Source organism: Capra hircus, chromosome 11, assembly GCF_001704415.2.
Source record: "Capra hircus breed San Clemente chromosome 11, ASM170441v1, whole genome shotgun sequence".
Classification (NCBI taxonomy): Eukaryota; Metazoa; Chordata; class Mammalia; order Artiodactyla; family Bovidae; genus Capra; species Capra hircus.
In genome coordinates, this window is record NC_030818.1 from 4,923,877 (window position 1) to 4,950,660 (window position 26,784).

Genomic DNA, 26,784 nt, shown 5'->3' on the forward strand with positions numbered 1-26,784 from the left:
AAGAAGAGAGTAAACCCTACCACTTCATCATCTATAGCAAATGATTTAAGAAAAACACCCTCTCAACCTTGGGTATCTCTAAAAGCCACTTGCTAGCTACTAGACACTCCAAGCCAGTTATTTAAAGCCATTTCACTTGGTATATCTTTTATGTCCACTGGGTAAATGATTCATTATGCTCACTGCTGCAGCACTCATGAGGCAACACTCCTGCACGAAACACAGCATTCACCACTCGGCTCTCCATGCTTACCAACTCTAAAAGGCTATCCATCACCGAAAGGATAAATCTACAGCCTGTAGAGCCACCAGCTGCCCCGTCCTAAGCTTTCCTATCTGGTTCATTTGGGCATTTCCTTCTGAACGGTCTCTCCAATAGCAGAAATTAGGACTGGTACTGAAATGCATGTAGTCTACCTATCACATGAGGAGCTTCCCTGGTGGCTCAGCTGATGAAGAACACCCGTGGCAGTGCAGATGATGCAAGCGACTTGGGTTCAATTCCTTCCCCCCTGGGTGGGGAAGAGCCCCTGGAGAAGGACATGTCAAAGCACTCCAGTATGCTTGCCTGGAAAATTCCAGGGACAGAGGAACCTGGTGGGTTACAGTCCATGGGACTCCCAACTTGAATTTGAGGGAAAAATGAGTCTGAGAGAGATACTCTCAGTTCTAAATTTGTGTTTGTGCCCAGTAGTTGCCCATTTCAGGGATGAGGGTACTGGGGCTTTGAAGCCCTGAAAACTCCATCTTTGGCTTATTATAGGTTTCAGAGGCAGTGAAAGGGATGGAGCCCTTTGGGTGCTTGTCAGTGATCACAGAGTGGTTATGTATGGAACCCTCTGGGTGCTTGTCAGTGATCACTGAGTTGTTAGGGATGGAGCCCTTTGGGTGCTTATCAGTGATCACTGAGTTGTTAGGGATGGAGCCCTTTGGGTGCTTGTCAGTGATCACTGAGTTGTTAGGGATGGAGCCCTTTGGGTCCTTGTCAGTGATCACTGAGTTGTTAGGGATGGAGCCCTTTGGGTCCTTGTCAGTGATCACTGAGTTGTTAGGGATGGAGCCCTCTGGGTCCTTGTCAGTGATCACTGAGTTGTTAGGGATGGAGCCCTCTGGGTGCTTGTCAGTGATCACTGAGTTGTTAGGGATGGAGCCCTTTGGGTGCTTGTCAGTGATCACTGAGTTGTTAGGGATGGAGCCCTTTGGGTGCTTGTCAGTGATCACTGAGTTGTTAGGGATGGAGCCCTTTGGGTCCTTGTCAGTGATCACTGAGTTGTTAGGGATGGAGCCCTTTGGGTCCTTGTCAGTGATCACTGAGTTGTTAGGGATGGAGTCCTTTGGGGTGCTTGTCCCTGGTCACGGAGTTGTGCATGGTGGATCTGCCCTTCACTGCATCTTACTCCTGGATGAGAGCGAAATTTGACCACTCACTTGGGCCATTTGAACAAGGTCATTTGGAGGGCAGATCTCACCTCTAGGCAGATCATACTGACAGGACCGGCCTTGGAAGCTATCACGTGACGGAATGTCTCTGTATACCCTCTCCTGTTACATTACAGGCTATGGAGCTTACCTGTTATCAGCTAATTTTATTTCCTCCCCTACTGTGTGGAGATGGGCCAAGAACCACTAAAACAGGAGACATGTAGACAAGTGAAAGTTTATGGATCCAGTTAACTTTGGGTGATGAATCTGGGTGACAAGGAACTAGGTCTGAACCAGGTGTGCAATTCTTTTTTAAGTCCTCAAAATACATTAAAAAAAAAAAAAAGAAGAAAACCTCCTTTCAAATGCCTCTTATTCACCCTCTGCCTGATATCCAACCCTGTTCATGTTTATTCAGTTCCAGTGTGCCTTTCAGATTTATGATCTTGTTCCTACTTCAGAAAGGTTTACATGACCCTAAGCTGGGTGCTCAGCCTCATGCTTGCTGGATCTTGTCATTACTTTCCACCCACACATTCACAAACTGGGAGAACACTCATCTGACCCCCCGGCCAGGTCTTGCTGGAGAACCCTTTCTTCAGATTGGCTGCAGCCTACCCCGACACATAGATGTCCCAAGATTCCCACAGCTAAATTAAAATTAGTACACTAGAGTCATTAAAGAAAATGTTTTTTTCTGGGACAAAGGAGGGACATGCAAAGGTCAGATGGCCTCCTTAACAAGAGATGGACATGTTCCCATGATGTCAGGCCTGCGGGCAGAGCTAAGAGCACATACAGTCCCCTGCTGTCTCCCCTCCCTGCCAGGAAAATTCGGAGCATGCAAGTCTGCCATCAGGACAACCTTTGATTGCTTTTGGACTAGTTTAACTTCAAGTCCATTGGATTAAGGTCCTTTAAAAAGGGTCTGTATCCCATGCTCCATGGGAGAAATTTTATTAGCCAAATTGAAAAAAAACTGAATGACAATAGGGCAGACATATATTACATCCAACTGAAGGCTGTGGAAGAAATTCCATTATAATATTTGATTTGTAGATTTCTTAACCGGAAAAAGAACAACAGTATTCATGAAGAAATTTTACTGTATTAATTTGGGCTATTCTCTTAAAGTCTTTCTTTTTAAAAAAGACTTAAATTTATTTTTAATTAACGATAATTGCTTTACAATATAGCATCGGTATCTGGCAAACGTAGGAAAAAATATTTAAACTATGTTGACTTCAACTGTAAGAAATAGTACCTTTCTTTGAATTACATTTCCAGTGAGTCCTAACTTGCAAAATACAAGTCCTCTCTCAACTTCCCATAATGAGATAGTTGCTCAGTCACCTACCCAAACCGGTAGCACTAGCTGGTATTTGTAATGCTCTGGAATCATCCCAAAACCATCCCCCGACCCCAGTCTGCGGAAAAACTGTCTTCAACGAAACAAGTCCCTGGTGCCAAGAAGGTTGGGGCCTTCTTGTCTAGATCTCCTGCTATTAGGGGAGGAGACTGGCTTCAGCCTGGTTTGTCCACCTCCAAACAGGAACATTACTAAATATCCATGACCACATGGGATTCTAAGGGCTCCTTCTCTGCACTTACTGTTTGTAACCAAAGTCAGCAAGCGTTACACTAATAATTTCACAGACACTGCGATAGTCAAAACTATGCATGGAATGGTTTAGTAATGAACCTAGCATGAATACTTTTGATAAGGCCAAAGCAAGAGAAGAAAAAGTATATCCCCAATAGCATATTGGGATGGGAACTCAAAAAATAAAATATAGTGAAATGTCACTGCAATCTGAGAACAAACAAGAGCATAGGTAATGGGGGATTGGGATAAACTAAATAAATCTTGTCTCTAAAACACGGACATTGACGACATTATATGAAATTTCAAGTGAATAAAAACTGTCAATTAAACAGAAGCTTGAACTTTGCCATTTTGAAATAGCATTTTGTTTTCTGTATTATATTTCAAAATGACATCCAGGATTTCAGTTACAAGAGAAGGAATGTTTATTTAAATTGAATGTTATAATTACTCCAATGCTTGCAGATAATTTTCTTAGCTCTTCCTTTATTGTTTCCTACGTTGTCAGTTTTTAAAAACTGTGCTAGTGTGGATTTTGAAAAGTTACTACACTACGACCTTTGTTCTTCAGTATTTCAGATGGACATTCAACCCAACATAACTTTGAGACATCTTTCTCTTTTGTGTATTGTCATCCATCACTTGTAACTTCTGAAAAGACTAAAGCATGTATGTCCATACTGTATCTTTTTGAAGTGGCAGCTGTCTTTGTCAAAGCATTGCATCTTTTCAAGGAAATGTCAGCAATGTTATTGTTGGGCCTCCCTTTGCCCAAGAGGCCAATGAGGGCTAAACCACGAAGCCAACAAGACAGTTAAATCAATAGCAGTCACCGCACCATTGTTCACCCAGCAGAATCTTCGTTTACAATGAGGTTTTTACATCATTAAAGCAAGACACAGGACTGCCGATCTCCACTGGTTTCAAGTGCTAGATGAAAGAATTAATTTGACTGTCATAAAAAATATGATGTAACTGTGTGCCTCACACCTTTAAAAATTCATGTTCAGGTTTACAACCTAGAAGGACAGATGTATTGCCTAGAATTAAAAACCCTGATTTACCAATTCTTTCTTATTCTCACAGTCTACATAGACTTCAAACAGATCTAATCTTATATAGAGAAAAGCAAAAGGTTTCAATATAATTCCTTGAAGATGTTATGAATAATATATTTGAAATACATTTATGTTGACACATCGTAACACATGCTCTGTCATGACAGACTTCTTTGAAAGGAATGAAAACATCCCATAACACCCAAGCACACCTGCTCGGGGGCAGATGTGGGTTTCAGGAGCCCCTGGAGGAGATTGCTTAAAAAAGAATGCAAAGTAAGGAACACAAAATTAAGTACAGGGTCTTGTAAGAGGACAACGCAATCCAAAAGCCCTGAAATTTAAGCCTGATTAACCAAATGGTAAATTTACCCCTGCCTCAACCATTGAAAAGCACATGTACCCTTCTGTTGTCCACTGACAGGTTCTGAATGAACTGGGCTTTTAGCTTGGTCTTGCTCTCACAGCGGCCTCCCCAGACCTCCCCTGGATCTTCTGTCTTAGGGCTGGGAGAGAAGGCATGGGTATGTGGGTTCAGTCCACAGCGTTCTGTGAACATCCTGAAAAACTGCTGGTAGCCACTCCCACCCAGAGAGGCAGCGGCCAGGGAATACTTTCTGAATTTTGCACAATTTAGGGGGCTGGACAGGCTTGCCAACAGGTATAAGCTTATAGCTTTCTGAACTAGCTTTATATATGTGCATGTTTTGTTTCTAATCATTTATTTTTAGTATTAATCAGAAAAGCAACAAAGAAATGCAGTAAAGAACATCATCTATTGGAATCAGAAAAATAAATGTACAGTTACAGAAAAATATCTCACTGTATGATCTACATTATGATGTCCAGCATGATTTTAAGTGGTCATGATACTAAGAGATTGAAAACACAGTATTACTGCACTCTTTTAACTGGTCTTCTGTACCGTATACTATGATTAACGGGTCAAATCCAGCCCACCACCTGTTTGTACAAATAAAGTTTTACTGGAACCCAAGCGTACGCACTCATTTACATATTGGCCATCACTGCTTTCATGCTGCTTTACCATGGCAGACTTGAATGTCTGCAGCAAAGACCAGATGGTCCCCAAAGCCTTAAATCTTTATTACCTGGCCCTTTATAGAAAAAAGCTTGCTAAAGTCTGTTCTGTTCTGTTCCACTTTTATTTGCAGAATTACCTGTAGAAAATTAGAGGCTGACATTCACACTTACTGATTTTTAAAAAAAAAACTTTTAATTTTGTATTGGGGTAAAACTGATTAATAATGTTGTGATAGTTTCAGGTGAACAGGGAAGGGACTCCGCCATACATACACGTATGTATATCCACATTCTCTCCCAAACTCCCCTCCCATGTAGGCTGCCACAAAACATTGAGCAGACTCCCCTGAGCTATACAATAGGTCCTTGTTGTTGGTCATCCATCTTAAATACAGCAGTGTGCGCATGTCCATCCCAAACTCCCTAACGATTCCTCCCCCCAGCCTTCCCCCAGGCAACCATAAGTTCATTCTCTAAATCTGTGTGTCTCTTTCTGTTTTGTAAGTAAGTTTATTTGCAGCAACATGGATGGACCTGGAGACTGTCATGCTGAGTGAAGTCAGTCAGAGAAGGAGAAATATCGTATGACATCCCTTATGTGTAGAATCTAGAAAGAAATGATACAAATCACACTTACTCATTTTAACACTGTGATGATCTTAATTCTGTGATCTAGACTTCCATGATCTAGGTTCTCTGAGGTCATTTTTCCATTCTCCTCTCTCTTTGGAATTTCCTTTCAACACTGTCTGCCTAAAGGAAATGGTTCCTACCTTCTCCCTGAGATGGCTGCCCTAAAAGTCATGTCTGGGTAATGAGCACATTCTAAATCACTTGCCTCTTTCTTATTTTTCTAAGGATCTGGTGTAACTACCGACGTTTCATCACACCTCAGATCTCACTGCAGTGTCTGATACCTGTAATGTTGCAGTGTATGATGTCACAGTTATAAAGAAGGTGAGAATATTCAAACACAGGACACATTTCTAATGGAGTTTCTGGAATACTTGTGAAGGAGTTGGCAAGTTCTGGGAGTCAACTGTCCTGAGACTCTGACCACATTCTCCTTTTGCTATCTGGGCAATTTAACACAAATTTAGGGTACACTACATTAGCCTAGACAAATTACAACTAGGATACTATTATCAAAGTAAACACATCCTCACATATAAATTGCTTCAGAATGTGCAAAAGGAAATTCTGTATTATTTGATGATACTTATGTAAGTCTCTTTGGAGAGACTCCTGGACTCACAGATCCTCATAGAATATTATTTGGGCATCACGATAAGGAGACGGCAGAGCCCGAGGGCCGCCACCCACCCTCTGTTAGTTTAGCCAGCATCTGTCATCCTCCCTTCCCACCCAACCCTTCCTGAAGCCCGTGTGTCCCTTCCATCTGAGATGGGCTGGGACTGGGGACCTGGGACCTTTTGCCGCAGTGCCTGCACCTGGACAAACATTTCTCCAAGCAACGAAACACAAAGAAATGTGAAGGGACTAAAAATAAATCCATGCCTGTACAGTTGGGCAAATTATAAATAACAAGAAGCAAAAGATCACAAACCCAACTGCCACTTGTGAGATATCTGAGCAAAAGCAGGGACCTGTGCATGACCCCTGCACCCGGCACCACCAAGGGGGTGGGTAGACCACCCAAGCCCCCTCTCTGGCCTGACCCCTCACCCCATATAAGAGACCAGCTTTCTCTCCCCTCCTCAGAGAGCAAGCAAGGAAATCTGTTCCTTGTTTTCACTCCTGACGGCTGCAGCGTGAGTCTCAATAAAGACTTGTCTGAATTTCTTCTCTAGCCTCTTATCAATTACTATTGGCCAAGGAGTCTAAGAACTCGGATCAGTAACATATCCAGGTCATCATTCTGAACACGGAAGAGACTCTCGTGAGATCAACAGCACGGAGAATCACTGCAGGGCCCCCTCCCTCATCTGCTGTGGGGATCAGCATTCCACACTGTGACCCCTCCTCCTCGAACAGCTCAGAGGGACGGTCTGGACTTGCGGGGGAAGGTGGGAGTGGCACCCCGCCCCGGACAAGAAACAGGACATGGTCACCTAGGACATGGTCACCCTAAGGCTGCCACGGACCGCTCTGTGATCCACGAAGAAGAGAAAAGCCATTCTTACCATCTGGACAGACATCACAGGGGGAATCAGCTTTGGCCCTCCCCGACTCAGTGTTTTGTTTTGTTTTGTTTTTCCTAATTCAAATAAACCATTTTGTTCACCAGGGCTGGGCCTGTCTGCTTCCTGGTGCTGGTTCAGCTTTCTTTTCACAGTGAAGATGATCAGAGCCTCCTCAACACCTCCCACAACAGGAATAATTTCTCTTAAGGATGTATCTGAAGCACTTCAGAGTATGTGACACAGAGCAAGTATTTAATAAATGCTAGTGCTAACTTTGAAAGTCCCTTTTTAGACAGTGCTATTGACGGAAAATTTGTCTTCTCCCAAGCCCTAAACCCTGATGTGACAGTACTTGGAATTTGGAGGTGGGGCCTTCTGTAGGTAATCAGGGTTGGAAGAGGTTGTGATATGGGAGTCCTCCTCACAGGATTAGTGCTCTTTTAACACATAATGACTGGAAACAGATTTGTATGTCTTTTGTTACCCAAACATTACTGATCAGACATATGAATATGTTTTTCGAGAGTGATACAATTAACATTTGGTTCAGTTCAGTTCAGTCGATCAGTCATGTCCAATTCTTTGTGACCCTCATGGACTGCAGCACGCCAGGCCTCCCTGTCCATCACCAACTCCTGGAGCTTACTGAAACTCATGTCCATTGAGTTGGTAATGCCATCCAACCATCTGATCCTCTGTCGTCCCCTTCTCCTCCTGCCCTCAATCTTTCCCAGCATCAGGGTTTTTTGAAATGAGTCAATTCTTCGCATCAGGTGGCCAAAGTATTAGAGTGTCAGCTTCAGCATCACTCCTTCCAATGAACACTCAAGGACTTATCTCCTTTAAGATGGACTGGTTAGATCTCTTTGCAGTCCAAGGGATTTTCAAGAGTCTTCTCCAACATCACAGTTCAAAAGTATCAATTCTTTGGTGCTCAGCTCTCTTTATAGTCCAACTCTCACATTCATACATGACTACTGGAAAAACCATAGCCTTGACTAGACGGACCTTTGTTGGCAAGGTAATGTCTCTGCTTTTTAATATGCTGTCTAGGTTGGTCATAACTTTCCTTCCAAGGAGTAAGTGTCTTTTAATTTCATGGCTGCAGTCACCATCTGCAGTGATTTTGGTGCCCCCCCAAAATAAAGTCAGCCACTGTTTCCACTGTTCTCCCATCTATTTGCCATGAAGTGATGGGACAGGATGCCATGATCTTAGTTTTCTGAATGTTGAGCTTTAAGCCAACTTTTTCACTCTCCTCTCTTACTTTCATCAAGAGGCTCTTCAGTTCTTGTTTGCTTTCTGCCATAAGGGTGGTGTCATCTGCACAATTAACATTACTCTGTGAAGTTGTTAGAGCTTAAAACTGATCAGGTTCACTATACAACTTATTGTCATTGTTATGACTCACCTTTTGGTCCATTAGGTTTTTGTGCTAACCTTGTGTATATTATAAACACAAAATTTTCCAAACATGATGCAACATGAAATTTTGAGTGAAGAAGAGCTTTTCAATGAACTTTGTGCAAATACTTTATCTGCCTATCCAAGTGACACACACATTAGTGTCTCAGAAGATGACAGTTCTTCAGGATACAGTTCTGATTCAGGTGATGTGGATATCAGACCAAGAAGAAGACAGAAATCATTAATGGCTGATTCTGATACATAAAGTCAAAATGAGAATCATGGTGCTGGAGAATGCGCCTTTGCTTCTGCAGAAGAGTGGACTGAAGGCAATATTTCACGAAAATGAGAAGACTTTATAGGTGTGTCAGGCGTAACTACTGAATGTAATAACCCACAGAGTGTTAATTAAAGAATTAATTTTAATATTATGAAATTTAATATTAATTAATTAATAGAGGAATTGATGTTTTTGAACTGTGGTGTTGGAGAAGACTCTTGAGTGTCCCTTGGACTGCAAAGAGATCCAACCAGCCCATCCTAAAGGAGATCAGTCCTTGAGTGTTCATTGGAAGGACTGATGCTGAAGTGGAAACTCCTATACTTTGGCCACCTGATGCGAAGAACTGACTCATTTGAAAAGACCCTGATGCTGGGAAAGATTGAAGGCGGGAGGAGAAGGGGATGACAGAGGATGAGATGGCTGGATGGCATCACTGACTCAATGGACATGAATCTGAATAAACTCTGGGAGCTGGCGATGGACAGGGAGGCCTGGTGTGTTGCAGTCGATGGGGTCACAAAGACGTGGACACGACTGAGTGACTGAACTGAACTGAACTGAGAATTAATTTTTGGCTGGCTAAAAGAAAAATCGCAAGCCTCAGGTGCTGGTTTTTGTAAAAGTCTTCCAATCAGTAATGAGTTAAGAAGAGACACCACAGAGCTTCCACATGAGGAATCTCCCAACCACATGAGGACACAGTGAGAAAGGGGCCATCTACAAGCCAGGAGGGAGGGCCCTCACCAAAACCCAACCGTGCAAACATCTTGATCTATGCCTTCCGGCTTCCAGAAATTCAAGGATATAAATGTCTGTGGTTTAAGCCACCATTCTATGGCATTTTGTCACAGCAGACTGAACAGGTGAACAGAGATAGCTTTATGGGCTGAGGAAGAGCATCAATTAACATTATTTCATAAACTGAGACAGATAAACTAGACAGAGAGATTCAGAAATTACTAATTACCTTTCATCATCATCTCCAGCTTTCAACTTGAACTTTTTATCTATCAACCTTTAAAGGATTCAAAACTAAGAATCTAGATTCAGACTATTGGAATTTATATCCTGTTCTGCCACTTTCTCATTTGTAAGGCTTTCCTCTCTAAACCACAGAGGGACCTTATCTACGAAACAGAACTCATAATGGGGTTAAATGAGAAGTTCCATATAAAGTGCTTAGAAAGGTCATGACCTGCCCATACAGTGAAACACCATGCAGCAGCGAAATGTGATAAGGAAGCTTCTAGAGAGAGAGATGTCCAAACAAACTGGTGAGTAAAAAGAAAAGATAAACAAGGAAGAGCAAAAATACATTGATATGTGTCTTTAATGAAAAAGAAATAGAGGGAGGGGAAATGGGGGAGAAGGACAAATAAGGAAAATATTTATTCCTATGTGATTGCATTGGCTCAATGAAAACTTTAGATGAATCCACAAGATAATAAATACAGCAATCAGAGTGTTAGGGGGAGATGCAGAGGGACAGAAAAGAAGAGATGAGGATGAAGGCGAAAGTGGAATTTTATTGTATACGTTCTTAGAAAGTAAAAGTGAAAGTCACTCAGTCATGTCCAACTCTTTGCGACCCCATGGACAATACAGTCCATAGAATTCTCCAGGACAGAATACTGGAGTGGGTAGCCTTTCCCTCCTCCAGGGGATCTTCCCAACCTAGGGATCGAAGCCAGGTCTCCCACATAGTAGGTGGATTCTTCACCAGCTGAGCCACAAGGGAAGCCCTCTAATATTATTTAAACTTAAAAAATTAAGAATGAAGGAAAGAAACAACATAAAAAAGAAAGAAGGACTTTATCTGGCATTTAGTATTTAGATTGTTTGACACTTTTTCTGATGACTGTCTGGAAAATATTTTTAAAACCTTAATTACATAATACATAAGCACACGCTTTTAAAAAATTTCACAAAGCACAAAAGTACACTATTGATAATCGGTTATTTTGGAAGAGAGATACAGACTGGCAAAAAGCAAAAGGGATGAACACTTTAAAATCTCGGTACTTTGTGCCTCCCAGGTGGCACTAGCGGTAAAGAACCCACCTGCCAATGCAGAAGACACAGGTTCCGCCTCTGATGCAGGAAGATCCCACGTGCTGCAGGGCACCTAAGCCCCTGCCCAACTACTGAGCCTGTGCTCTGGAGCCCAGAAGCATCAACTACTGAAGCCCACGCACCCTAGATCCTGTGCTCCGTGACAAGAGAGGCCGCCACAAAGAGAAGCCTGCACACTGCAACAAACAGTAGTCTACCCCCCCACCCCCGCTGGCCACAACCAGAGGGAAGCCTGTGTGGCAATGAAGACCCAGCCCAGCCGAAAATCTATAAATAAGTAAACAAAATTCTAAAAATACATAAATAAAAAGAAAAGTAGGATCAAGCTATATACTTGTTTTGCAACTGCATTTCATTTAACTTTTTAAAAGTTCTTTCATCAACTACAGATTGATACACAGATCTTCTACATTCCGCATATGGAGAGCTGCATCATTTCTGCGTCATGGACATATGATAATCCACAATATTTTTATGCCCCAATTTAACGTCTTCCCTATTGGAAGGCATTTGGGTTGTTGACCATTTTTCTCTATTACTAGTTCTTTGTGCACATGTGTGGATATTTCTGCCGGAAATGTGCTCAGGAATGAAACTCCCAGCCTAAAGGGCTCATGTTCTCAAATACTGGCAGACACTGCCAAACTGCACTCTGAAAAGACAATGCCAGTTTACAATCTCACCAACAGAGCACTTCCCTATGTTTGAGAAGAAAACTGATACAAAGATCGATTTTAAAAATTTAAATGTTGCTTTTGAAGCTGAACTGTATTTCAATAACACAGGGTAGGGACATGCCTTTGATTTAAAAAAAGATGATATGTTGAAATTCAGACAGGCTAAAGCAGAAGATGCTGAAGAAGCTGAAGTTTAACGGTTCTATGAAGACCTACAAGACTGTCTAGAACTAACACCCAAAAAAGATGTCCTTTTCATTATAGGGGACTGGAATGCAAAAGTAGGAAGTCAAGAGATACCTGGCGTAACAGGCAAATTTGGCCTTGGAGTACAGAATGAAGCAGGGCAAAGGCTAAGAGAGTTTTGCCAAGAGAATGCACTGGTCATAGCAAACACCCTCTTCCAACAACACAAGAGAAGACTCTACACATGGACATCACCAGATGGTCGACCCTGAAATTGGACTGATTATAGGAGAGGTTCTATACAGTCAGCAAAAACGAGACTGGGAGCTGACTGTGGCTCAGATCATGAACTCCTTAATGCCAAATTCTGACTTAAATTGAAGAAAGTAGGGAAAACCACTAGACCATTCAGGTATGATCTAATTGAAATCCCTTATGATTATACAGTGGAAGTGACAAATAGGTTCAAGGGATTAGCTCTAATAGAGTACCTGAAGAGCTATGAACAGAGGTTTGTGACATTATATAGGAGGCGGTGTTCAAGACCATCCTCGAGAAAAAGAAACGCAAAAAGGCAAAATGGTTGTCTGACAAGCCCTTACAAATAGCTGAGGAAAGAAGAGAAGGTAAAGGCAAAGGAGAAAAGGAAAGATATAAGCATCTGAATGCAGAGTTCCAAAGAATAGCAAGGAGAAATAAGAAAGCCTTCCTCAGTGATCAATGCAAAGAAATAGAGGAAAACAACAGAATGGGAAAGACTAGAGATCTCTTCAAGAACATTAGAGATACCAAGGGAACATTTCATGCAAAGATGGGCTCCAGAAAGGACAGAAATAGTATGGACCTAACAGAAGCAGAAGATATTAGGAAGAGGTGGCAGGAATACACAGAAGAATTATACAAAAAGGTTTTCACAACCCAGATAATCATGATGGTGTGATCACTCACCTAGAGCCAGACATCCTGGAATGCAAGTGGGCCTTAGGAAGCATCACTATGAACAAAGCTAGTGGAGGTGATGGAATTCCAGTGGAGCTATTTCAAATCCTGAAAGATGATGCAGTGAAAGTGCTGCACGCAATATGCTAGCGAATTTGGAAAACTCAGCAGTGACCAGAGGACTGGAAAAGGTCAGTTTTCATTCCAATCCCAAAGAAAGGCAATGCAAAGAATGTTCAAACTATTGAAAAACTGCACTCATCTCACATGCTAGTAAAGTAATGCTCAAAATTCTCCAAGTCAGGCTTCAATAATACATGAACCATGAACTTCCAGATGGTCAAGCTGAATTTAGAAAAGGCAGAGGAAACAGAGATAAAATTGCCAACATCTGTTGGATCATCAAAAAAGCAAGGGAGTTCCAGAAAAACATCTATTTCTGCTTTATTGACTATGCCAAAGCCTTTGACTGTATGGATCAACACAAACTGTGGAAAATTCTTCAAGAGATGGGAATACCAGACCACCTGACCTGCCTCTTGAGAAATCTGTATGCAGGTCAGGAAGCAACAGTTAGAACTGGACATGGCACGACAGACTGGTTCCAAATAGGAAAAGGAGTACGTCAAGGCTGTATATTGCCACCCTGCTTATTTAACTTATATGCAGAGTACATCATGAGAAACACTGGGCTGGAGGAAGCACAAGCTGGAATCAAGGCTGCTGGGAGAAATATCAATAACCTCAGATATGCAGTTGACACCACCCTTATGGCAGAAAGCAAAGAACAGAAGAGCCTCCTGAGGAAAGTGAAAGAAGAGAGTGAAAAAGTTGGCTTAAAACTCAACATTCAGACAACTAAGATGATGGCATCTGGTCCCAACACTTCATGGCAAATAGATGGGGAAACAATGGAAACAGTGACAGACTTTTTTGGGGGAGGCTCCAAATCACTGCAGATGGTGACTGTAGCCATGAAATTAAAAGACGCTTGCTCCTTGGAAGAAAAGCTACGACCAAACTAAACAGCATATTAAAAAGCAGAGACATTACTTTGCCAACAAAGGTCCATCTAGTCAAGGCTATGGTTTTTCCAGTAGTCATGTATGAATGTGAGAGTTGGAGTATAAAGAAAGCTGAGCACCAAAGAATAGATACTTTTGAACTGTGGTGTTGGAGAAGACTCTTGAGAGTCCCTTGGACTGCAAGGAGATCCAACCAGTCCATCCTAAAGGAAACCAGTTCTGAATATTCATTGGAAGGAGTGATGCTGAAGCTGACACTCTAATACTTTGGCCACCTGATGTGAAGAACTGAATCATTGGAAAAGACCCTGATGCTGGGAAAGATTGAAGGTAGGAGGAGAAGGGGACGACAGAGGATCAGATGGTCGGATGGCATCACTGACTCAGTGGACATGAGTTTGAGGAAACTCCAGGAGTTGGTGATGGACAGGGAGGCCTGGCGTGCTGCAGTCCATGGGGTCTCAAGGAGTTGAACACGACTGAGTGACTGAACTGAACTGAAAGCAGAAGATTTTCTTGTGGAATAAGGATCATAGCCTTCTCTTATAAATGCATCTCTTCACATCTCTTCAACTCTTGAAAGCAGTTTTATAGAGGCCCCAGATCTCACAGCAGAGAGGACCCTCACCTGCGGTCAAGCTTGACCTCTTACACGGATGTAGAACCTGCTCGCCATGGCCCATTCCAGCAAAGGCATGGGCTGTTTGCTCTGTCTGTGCTGATGAACCAGAAAGAGCAGTGCTTCAGATACTTGGTATAAGTTATTTAAAGTAATAAGGCATATTAGTAGCTGCTTGTGTACTGTAACCCACTCCAGTATTCTTGCCTGGAGAATCCCACTGACAGAGGTGCCTGGCATGGCCTGGGATGGCAAAGAGTTGGACTCATCGAGGGACTAACACACACATACTGCTAAGAGGGCCATCTCTTTTCTTAATTTTCTTGTTTCTCCACCTCCTACCTCTTCCTCATCATTTTTTTTTTTCAAACTAAATCTCTCTTGAGAAGTCATATAGCCACAGAAAACAAGAAAACTGTTCACCTTAGGTTTCTTGAGTAAACAGGTAGGAAGACCCAAGGTGGTTATATGATAAATACAACACGTATGGCTCAGATGGCAAAGAATCTGCCTGCAATGTGGGAGACCTGGGTTCGATCCTTGGGTTGGGAAGATCCCCTGGAGGAGGGTATGGCAACCCGCTCCAGTGTTCTTGCCTGGAGAATCCCATGGACAGAGGAGCCTGGGGGGCTACGGTCTATGGGGTCACATTAATTGGACACAGCTGAGCAACTAAGCACACACATATATATGATTTTATAAATTTAGATGAAACTGTTATTATCAGTTCAGGGAACTCCCCATCAATACCATCTAAGTGCTCACCTATTACCTCCAAATCTCAGAAACAGGAAAGCCCATTCTGACCTTCTTTCTGCCATAGCCACTTTCCCACAACCCACTCCTGTGACTTTTGCAGGCACGTCTGGTTCTAGAAGAATTTTCCAGGGTCAGTACCTGATACTTTTTGCACAGAACTTGACCCAAGAATCTCTCAGAAGTTTCCATCTGAAGCAACGCAGAGTTAAGTCAAGGTGCTTTAAATTTGCTAGCCAAGATGTTTCATTTGATCATTTTTCCCAGTCAAAAATACATTCTTATTCAATAGTTCTCTACCCAAGGGGTTAATGAGCTCTTTTTCAAGTAGAGCAAAACCTTTAAATCTTAAAGAAATGATTTACTTTTCCTTGGCTTTTTAAAAAAATATTTTTCATTATTTTTTCAAATGCCCTGTGGAGGGTTATTAAAAAATGGAAAATGGTTGGTCACTTTATCTGCCAAAACTAAATGAGGCAGATATGTATTATACAGTCAACAGAAAGGTGAATTCACCTAATTACCATAGGTATGATCACCATTTTAGGACAACAAAGACCAACATTTAAACTGCATTTCAGAAGTTTTATTTCAGCAACAGATAAAAGAGAAACTGGACTGTAAACATATATACTTGATTTTATTTTTGTTCAGCTGCAAAGTCGTGTCTGAGTCTTTGTGGCCCCGTGGACGGCAGTGTGCCAGGCTCCCTTGCCCTTCACTGTCTCCTGAAGTTTGCTCAAATCCATGTCCATTGGCGTTGGTGATGCTCTCTAACCGTCTCACTCTCTGCCACCCCTTCTCCTGTCCCCTTCAGTCTTTCCCAGCATCAGGCTCTTTTCCAATGAGTCGGCTCCTCACATCAAGTGACCAAAGTATTGGAGCTTCAGCACCTGTCCTTAATGAATATTCAGGGTTGATTTCCTGAATAGTTATGTGCAATTGATTTATTTTGTCATAAAAAGCAAACTCTCCTGCCCAATCCACACCCCCTTCTCTAGCAAGACATTCAACAGATTCTTAGGAGAAACTTTGGAATGAGAGTCTCACTGTCTACACCCAGCTGCCTCCTCAGAGCCCAGTTTCTTGCCCTTTGTGAATCCTCTCCTGATGATTTTGGTGCATATTCCTAACTTCTTTCAACTTCTGGAATGTGGACTGTCCACACCATTTTTTGTCTTTTTTCATTGACCTTGTTATATCACCACTTTAGAGTCTTACACCAGCTATGCCTATCTATATAGAGGTGGCAAATGCCAGTAAATACTGAATTGAAATATTTAGTTGAAAAAAATGATATAGATGCAGCTGATGAATATGATTCAAGAGTCCCTGAACTGCGAAGCAGACTAATGATCTGCCAATTTGATAAAAACATATCAATTGTGAAATGATAACAAAGTCTCTGATGAAGAAATGAAGCCTCCCAAGAAAATGAAGCCTCTCAAATGATTAATTTTTGGAATATCCTGGAAAACTCATTGATAAGCTGGGTCAACAAGACTGAAGACTTTTCTGTTTTCAACCCTCTCTGCAATTCCTGCTGAGGACATTATAAAGTTACACACAGAACCCAGACAAGAGTGGCTTCTCTTCTCTCTTGTTAACTAAGAAACAAGTTTGCAAAGAAAACTGTGTGCTCTCATCCCCTTTGCTCTTCTTTCCATTTTCTTGACATGTAACATTTCCCCATAAAATCTGAAGTGATGACTACATACATGTATTGAGCGTCTACACTGTATCCAGCAGGGTGCTCAATGCTTCAGCTGAATCATTTCACCCTCATATGAGGACACCGAGGGCAGCTCAAGGCCGGCATTCTGCACCTTCCTTGGATTCCAAAGTCCTGGCTCTTAATACTGACCACAGCACTCCATGACCCCACACAGGACAAGCTGTCATCTCCAACTTCAAGAGCAAGCTCACGATCTCAAAGAGCACGTCCTTAAACAACTGCGTCCCGGACACCTTCCTGTTCACCGTCTCCTCTCCTCCTGCGGGACACCTTCCTCAATCCTGCCTTTGCTTCTGCCAACACTTTCAATCCCCAAATGTTGCCTCCAGCCTGCAGCTCTGTTTCCTCAAGAAGCTTCTTCCACGTCTGCTCTGCCCACCTCCTACCCCCAGACAAAGCTTTAATAATATATTTTTGGAATATTAAAAGCAGGGAAAATGTGTTAATGACTGCTACACGCGACAGCATGATGACTCACACATCTGACGTCAGCTCAAGAAGCAAGATAAAAAGAGAACACAGTCTGTATTTCCAAATTAGAAAAATAATTAACCGTGACCTTTGAGGAGGGCATGAAGGCCATGTCCAGGTTATAGGTTCTGTTCTGTTTTTAGATCTGGGTGCTGATTACATGGGTTTACTTGGTAAAATTTTAGCAAGCTGTACACTCATGATTTACACATTTTTTCCCGAATTTGCTGCACTTATTTAAAATGTGTAAAATCATAGTTTTACTTTTAGGAAATTGATATGACTTCATTACATTTTGAATACTAGAATACAGTGTGCAAATTTTCCAAGTTCTCTCCCCTAATGTAAACTGGTACAACCACTACGGAGAACAGTTTGGAGGTTCCTTAAAAACTAAAAATAGAACTACCATATACTCCAGCAATCCCAATCCCAGTTATATAACCAAAGAAAACGATAATTCAAAAAGATAGATGTTCACAGCAGCATTATTTACAATAGCCAAGACATGGAAGGAACCTAAATGTCCATCAACAGAGGAATAGATAAAGATGTGATATGTGTACACACTCACCCAAACCCAAGACAATGGAATATTACCTAGCCATTAAAAAGAATGAAATAATGGCATTTGCAGCAACATGGACGGTTCTAGAGATTATCATAGTAAGTCTGATGAAGACAGACAAATATCATATAATATCACATATATGGAACTAAAAAATGATACAAATGCACATATTTACAAAACAGAAACACTCACAGACTTCAAAAACAAACTGACAGTTACCAAAGCGGAAAGGTGGAAGGGAGGGATAAGTTGGGTGTTTGGGATTAACATATATGCACTACTAAATATAAAATAATCAACAAGGACAGGGAACTCAGTATTCTGTAAGAACCTGTGGGGGGAAAGAATCTGAAAAAGAACTGATACATGTATATGCATAACTGATTTCTTTGCTGTACACCTGAAACTATCAAAACATTGTAAATCAACTACATTCCAATGTAGAATAAATATTAAATTTAAAAAAGCTTCTTTCCCCAATCTTAATAAAAAACAACAGGTGTGGTGGAAAAAAAATTATACATTTTCATCTCAGCTTAAAATTCTACAGTGGGTCCCACTGCCTCCAGACCTGAAATCCAAGGTCCCGCTGATGGCCCCCTCTTGTTGGTCAATTTCATGTCCCATGGCTGCCCCTGCTCCCTCAGGACTGCTTGTCTCCCCTCTGGTCCCAGCATCCCAGCCCCCTTCCTGCTTTCTGGTCTCAGCTCCTTGTCTTCTCTTTACATCTCTGCTTAGGCTAACCTCACCCCTTCAAATCCAAGAACAGTTCAAACACCATTTCCTCTAGAGCCCATCTTGCAGGACTCAGCGCGATGTTGTCTTTAATAAATCCTGTGGCTTCGGAATGTCTGGCTTTGGTCACACACACAAAAATGCAGTATATTGAAAACAAAAAAGCCCACTTATATATAAAAAAAAGCCCTCTTCATGGTTTCTTGTCTTTCACCCCACATTCACTAATATACACAAGTTCTTTCAACTCCCGTAATCTTGGCAAATTGAAACTGCAGTTTTCTGAAACAAAGGTCACTTGCTCAGCCACAGATAAATAAAAATTCACAAGCATCTTCAGGAAAATCAATACAGGTACTAAAAAATCCAAGTTGATAATAAATTTTAGTTCCCCTTGCACATTGCTCATGAATGTCACTATTTACTGGAACTGCTGTAATATCAAATATTTCAGAAGGTTATTGATTTTGCCACTGAAGTGTGACTAAAGGGATAAATAAACTGTTCCTGGGGTCAATCGATCCATTTATCTTCACTGGTATTTTATAAAAAGTCAAAGTAGCATAAACTTTGATAAATAAATGTTATCATGAAAGAAATATCGCTGACATAAGGACTGGAAGGAAGAAAGAACAGACAATTCTGATTTCTGAAAGACACAAAACTGGTTTAACATTTTCACAAACACGGGGTCAAGAAAAATAGGACCTTAAAAATAGGACCTTAAAAATAAAGTTCTCATGAAATAGACATGCAAATCAACAAAGGGTTTGTTTTCTTCTTTCTTCTTCTTCTTCTTCTTCTTTTTTTTTTTTTTTTTTTTTGCTTTTTTATTCTGCTAATCGGAAAGTAACTGCTAGAGTCTCTAAGGTAGAGAAATGTCTCTGAATAGTTTTAAGGTAGGTTTGGAAATGGCAGTCTATTTAGATTAAAAAACATCAGACTGGGGTACACTCTGAAGTGGCTTTTGAAGGCTTTGCTGTGAAATCAGGCTGTACCAATAATCACTTATCTGCACCACAATGCTCCCATAAAGATTTCAATGCAACCACAGCCTGGTGGCTGTAAGAGGACATTAAGGCTTCCAAAGTGAAAGCGTAGTGAAAGTGTTAGTCACTAAGTCCTGTCTGACTCTTTGCAACCCTATGTAGCCCAACCAGGATCCTCTGTCCATGGGGATTCTCTAGGTAAGAATACTGGCATGGGTAGCCATTCCCTCCTCCAGGGTATATTCCTGACCCAGGGAATGAACCCAGGTCTCCTGCATTGCAGGTGGGTTCTTTACCGTCTGAGCCACCTGGACATTAAGGCTTCCAAGGAATTTTGACTCTAGTCCAGGAAAAATGGGAACCCCACAAAGCGGCTATAACATACCATGAGAACTTAAACTGGCAAGATACTACTGCAGTTGTGTGAAGACAGCATTGCCATCATGTGATGGAACAAGCTGCTGATGATCAAAGTACACAAGTTGATACCGTCATTTCAGCCCAGTCACGACTTCGGTCAAACCCCATCCCCCAGGGAGATGCGCGGCTCTTGGAACGCAGAGACTGATTATGAACTTGGTTTCAGTGTCCTCCGAAAAGGCCCTCCCAACTTAACCTTCCAATCCAAATCTCTCAGACTTGAGCCTGCTCTGCTTCTCTTCTTATTAGTACCGAGACCCCTTCAAGAATGCCTGATTTTTTTCCTTTCCTTCACAGACCGTGGCGATCTTCAAGGACTCCTGCCTAGAAAGAGGCTTTTCAGGGTCCTGTTAGAGAAAAGCCCATTCAGCATTGGGCAAAACAGGGTCTCTCCCCTGGGGGGCTGGTGTGATGCCTAACAGCACAAAAGTGGGCGCTGCATACAATGCTATTTACTGATGGCAAGTGTCTCGATGGTCAGACGAGGCCTGGGATTCCCTGAGGGTCACAGGATGTTGGCAATGTGGTTCTCACAGCTGCGCAAGCCACCCCAGGCAAGGACAGAGTGGTAGCCATGGGTACAGTCAAAGGGGGGAAAGGCCCTCAACCAGAGGCTGTCCGGAGGCCTGGATGCTTTCCATGAAATAAGCCTGGCACATTCTCATGATGGCAGGTCACTAGAAAGAGTCCATGGAGTGCACAATGCTGCTCAGTTTCCATCTCCTGAACAGCTGAAAGTATAGGATCAGTGCCAGACTTGCAAAAATGCACATCCCTGTCCAACAGCAGCATTCCTCCTGGTCATTTGAAGGAACAGGATATGTGTGTGCATGTGTGTGCACCTGTGCAAGCATGTTTGGGTGCATACGCACACATGCCGTCCAGCTATAAATGTACTGCAGTAAATCTCCCTGGCATGACGGCACTAAAGAAATAAGGAAAATATTCTTTAGTGGCAGATTTCTCCTCTCTTCCCCTCCTTCCCAAGTCCCTCTGAGGCATACTGGACATGTCTTCCCAATGCATTACAGCAAGACCCCGACATACGAACCCTCAAAGACGCAATGTACATTTACATGTCCAATCACATAAGTTAGCTCACAAGTTCGCATCTGGCGTACACTATCACATGCCTGGAGAAGGCACTGGCACCCCACTCCAGTACTCTTGCCTGGAAAATCCCATGGGCGGAGGAGTCTGGTGGGCTGCAGTCCATTGGGTCACTAGAGTCGGACACGACTGAGCGACTTCACTTTCACTTTCCACTTTCATGCATTGGAGAAGGAAATGGCAACCCACTCCAGTGTTGTTGCCTGGAGAATCCCAGGGACGGGGGAGCCTGGCGGGCTGCCGTCTATGGGGTCTCACAGGTTCGGACACGACTGAAGCGACTTAGCAGCAGCAGCATCACGTGCCTGCATCCTCCACAAGCCGTCGTGCTTCTGTGTACTTTACTGTACAGCACAGTGTAGAGGACAGCAGCATAGTGTCTCTATTTCAAGCCCAGGATGTCCGGAAGCAAGCACAAAATCAGCAGCGATGTAGCTGGTACTGCTAAGAAATGCCAAGTGATAACAATGGAAACAAAAGTGAAAATAATGGCAAGAGTGGAAGGAGGAAGAAGCATGCTTTTAATGTATTATTTGTGTGAAAAGTATTATAAACCTATACAATACATGGAGGGTACATTGTGTTAGCTGGGTATGTAGGCTAACTTTGTTGGACTTATGAACCGACTGAACTTAGAAATGTACTCTCATAATAGAACTTATTCGTATGTTGGGGACTTACTGTAGAAGAAAAAGAAGACTTCACTGTCAAATCAGTGAGAGCTTCCCTTCCTCTACCAGGGTGCCATCTACTCATGCATTATGTAGCACAGCTGGAGAAAATCTGAATGTAGCCCGGCAGACTGGGCCCCGTCCTTGGGCTTGGCCATGCAACCTGTGTTTCTCCATCCACGCTTCTCCCAGTCTCCGACAAGTTCTGCCAAACTTCGTGGGCTCTGTGGCCAATGGGGCTCTCCACTCGGCCCATCTTGGTCCCCTGCCTTCATCTGCTTTTCTTCGTGTATTTAGTTCCTCAAGGGATGACACCACCCCGCTTCTGACTGCTCAAGCTGGAGCCCCGGAAGTCAGCCTCCACTTCTGTCCTCATTTCACCCACAACCGATGCATTACAAACTCTTCCTGAGGCCTCTGTCCTCTGCACGCTCCTCTCCATTTCTGCAGCATTTAGTCTGCTCCTGCTTCCAGTCTCTTTAGTCTGGCTGTGGCAGCTGCCTCCCGACACATCTTCTGGGATCCCGTCCCACTCCAGCGGCTTCTCCTACCGCAGCTGTAGTGATCTTTCTAAAGCAGCACCAGAGCCGAGTCACTGGGAAAGACCCTGATGCTGGGAAAGACTGAGGGGAGGGGGAGCAGGGGGCTGCAGAAGAAGCAATGCCTGGATGGCATCACCGACTCAATGCACATGAGTCTGAGATAGTGAAGGAGATAGTAATGGACAGGGAAGCCTGGCAGGCTGCAGCCCATGAAGCCACAGAGTCGGACACGACTGAGTGACTGAACTGCATCACCTCCCTCCCCTGCCTGAGACACTTTGATGGCTGTGCCCCTGGAAGTGAAGGCCGACTGCTGATGCCAGCTGGGAGGGCATTTCATGATCTAGCCTACATGCACCTGCTCAATTTCTCCCGCAGTTCCTCCCTCCGGCCTCGCTCAGCCTCGCCTACACGTCTAGGCTTTGCAAATCTGTTTCCCTCGTCCCTCTGCATCACCTGCTTCTCTGCTTGGATGTAATTTTCTCCTCAAACAGCAAAGGGAGGCCCCTCCTGGGTGTTCCCACAAAACTCTGTGTGTGGTGGCCATTAATATTGCTCATGAAATTAAGATTTTGCACATATATGGAACTGTATTTGCACATGACTGTTTAAACTGTAAGCTCATGCACTAAAAAAGTATAAACTTTAATACACAGTATAAGTAATTTATAGTCCTATAAATTTTTAAAATCTGGAAGTCACATGCTGTAATTAATACTGACTTGTTCTGCATATACAATGAAGGAAATATTTCTCTTTCTACAGTCAGAGAAATCAAACATTTATTTAAAATCAGTAAGCAATAAATTCTAATTCCCATTGGGGGACTTTTCTGAATAATGGTTAAATACGCACATATGCAGCATACAATGTGTCTGAGCATAGTTAGCTGAATTCTGTTGACTCAGCTCAACAACGCAGGTGTGGCTCATTTTACATGATGGGCATCCTTTGACAACTGTGAACTTCTGTGAATCAAAGTTTATTTTAAATGTTCCAATGAGCAAATTCTATGTAATTCCATGTTCAAAAGGAAGAATCATGTCTTAATTTAACTTTCTTGAATAATCCAGACTTTTATAATTGGATCTACTTATAGCAATATTATAAAGCAATTAAATTGATTATCATCACAGAATAAAACATGAAGAAAAAACCCAGGAATATAAGATATGTAGCTACCTATCACTAACATCCTACATAATACCATCACTGGGATGATTAAGCTGTCTTAAAAGCCTCTCATGCATAATGAAGGAAGAAATACAGGAAAGTTTAGTATTTATATCCTTCTGAATCCCATTTGATCTACTAATTTCAATTTTTTTTTAAACTCCCAATTTACAACTACCAAGAACACACACAGCATTCTAGAATGGAGGCATTTTTCCCAAAGGCACAAAAATTAGATTCTTAGAAGAATTATCTCAATTTTTAAGTAAATAAACACGAAATAGCTTCTTAGGCATACCAACATACATACACATGTAATTGTATCATTACACTCTGTTTCAGCAATTGTAAGATGCTGTCAACTGTGAGATGTACCACAATGCTGTGTGCTGTTGAGAAAGAAGAACTCCTGTCAACCACGTTATGATTCATAATAGATTGTAAGACACACTCTAATTTCAAAGATGTTAAAATGTGAGAAAATGTGCATTTTGAAATCACTGATATATAGGAATAGACTCCTTTCTGCTGCTTCTCCAGCATTTTGGAGGACTGCTTGGCAAATAGTAAACACTCTATAAATATTTCCTGAGTGAAGGAAAAAATAATAATATTTAACACATAGCAAAATAATATCTTGCATATAGGAAAATCATATAAATTATGGACACTGATCAAAGATTTTAAAGAATAACAGTTGTTTTATATACCAATTGTCTCTCCTTTTAATTGCAGCTCAGGAAATTAAAATATAATTATGCTGCTACTGCTGCTAAGTCACGTCAGTCATGTCCGACTCTGTGCGACCCCAGAGACGGCAGCCCACCAGGCTCCCCTGTCCCTGGGATTCTCCAGGCAAGAACACTGGAGTGGGTTGCCATTTCCTTCTCCAGTGCATGAAAGTGAAAAGTGAAAGTGAAGTCGCTCAGTCGTGTCCGACTCTTTGCGACCCCATGGACTGTAGCCCACCAGGCTCCTCCGTCCATGCGATCTTCCATGCAAGAGTACTGGAGTGGGGTGCCATTGCCTTCTCCGAAATAACTCTTATAAATGTCCATTAAATAGATGACAATCAGGTTTAAGACATGCAAAAAAAAATCATCTATAAATTTTATGAGATTCTTATTTTAACAACATTTTTAAATGATCACCCTGCTATGCCAATTTGATAATAGTTTGCAATAGACTGTCCTTTTGAATTTTACTTTGAGCCCATTACTTATTTCAGACTTATCTCAAAGGTCTGAGTTATCTTAATGTAACCAAATACCCCTTAGATTTTATCTTAAATCCTGTCAATATGAATGGGAAAGTGCCCTATTTCACACCTGCTGACAACTTGCTGATGCTGCCAATTACAAACCTCCTAAGTGTATTTCACGAACAGTTCTTCCTTAGTATATTTCTTTTCTGTTAGCTAACATTCTTTTGAGATATTACCAACAGGGAGCACTTTTATAAATGAAAAGAGTTCAAAAAACCTCTCATTTTTTGCTTAATTGGCTAAGTGTTAGTTCATCCCTTTACACATCTTCTGTATGGATTTTAGCCTTCATCTGAAAACTTCCCCTTTCTTCTTGGTTGTTTTGCCTCTTTGGGCTCACAGGTATGAAAATGGGAACTGGTAATGTCATCTTTAATGGTTTTGCCATCTGATGGTCCACTGGGAATGGAAGCTCTGGCTACCCAAGCCTTGATCTTCATGTAAAAATGCCAGGTCCACTGGGTCTGAAATAACTCTGTACTCAATACACAACGCAAAACAGGGTCTGGACTCTGGAGAATGACGAACCAAGGTCATCGTGTTCTGTCTTCACAACAAAATGCACATTTCCTATTAAACGGCAAATCCTTCACTTCTAAAGGTTGAATAGGACAGTATTTATAAAAGAATTCCACTTGGTAAAATTTAGAGTACAGGAAAAAAGTCCTATCCAAAAATACACTCTGGCTTGGGGCTCTTTTTGTTTGATTTTGAATTAACTTATTTTACACTTTTTCTCTCTCAATATTTTGGAAGACAAACACTGGTAGATACAGACGTCTCAGGCCCTGAAATCTAAAATACTTCCCCATGCTCCTTTAGCTGCCTTGTAAAGTTTTCCGTTACAAGAGGGCTTTCATTTTTATTGATATATTTTTGGTGCAAGCATACTGGTAGCAATGTTTCCCTATCTTTTTCATTGTTTTGTTTCTTCAACAATCAGCTTTGCCTTGGCCTTGTTCCCTAGGCTCCTTTAGAGGTGGGGAAAGAAGGTTCCAAAAGACTGTGGCCAGTTCTGTAAGACTGTTTGGATCACTAACATAATGCGTCTAGTCCTCTTTCCTAGGTGTCTTTTAGGGTTTAGAATTACAGCCCTTCCCACACCCCCAGAGCCGGGCTTCCTGCCTGTAGCCATATTGGCGGGCTGCTCCATAATGATGCCCAGGCAGCTGGTGCCCCACGGGCCTGCCTTCCCTTCCCTCCACTCTCCTCTTCGCTGGTGCTGCCTCTGGCCTCTCCCCTTTCCCTCCATGCCCTCTGGCTGCCACTCTCCTGCCCTTGCTCCTCCCACTCTACCACTCTGGTGTCCACGCTGGGGAAGTCCATAAACCGTGCTCCCCCATGGCCAGCTTTCAAGAGGTGGAACTGTGATGCCTACAACTGCGCGGCGCATCTGACGATGGTGTGCCATCTGGGAGGCTCTCCTGTTTCCTCTCCCAGCTGGCAGCCACATCTTCAAGGAACTGCCCTGAAGACGCTTGCTCAAGTTTCTGCCAGCCTTACTCTGCTACCCTGGGGAAAGGTTTCCACTGAACCTTACAGGACTCTTAATAACTAACCCTCCACATTAAGGACAAAGTCAGTCCTCAGCGTACCTGCCTGGGATTCTTGGGCAAAATGCTTCTTGCCTGCTCCCCCTCCTCGGAAATTAGTCCGTTACTTTTTCTTCTCTCACCATCTCTGACACTGGTTACTGTGCCAAGGAGGAATGGCCCCAGTGCATTGTTCCCTTTCTCCTGGGTATTTATTCCCAGCTTCAGACCCACAAGGAGAGTAATCCCAGCTTCAGACCCACAAGGAGAGGAGCGTCACGCGCTCCACAACATGGATACAAACAGCTATATAAGTCCTTTGTTGCCATTTT

At 42.5% G+C, this 26,784-nt stretch overlaps 1 protein-coding gene across 2 annotated transcripts in view; it reads right to left on the reverse strand.

Annotated features, from left to right (window-relative positions):
- The window catches only part of AFF3 (AF4/FMR2 family member 3), a 576,000-nt gene that overhangs the window by 351,110 nt on the left and 198,106 nt on the right, over positions 1-26,784 (reverse strand). The window lies entirely within an intron of this gene.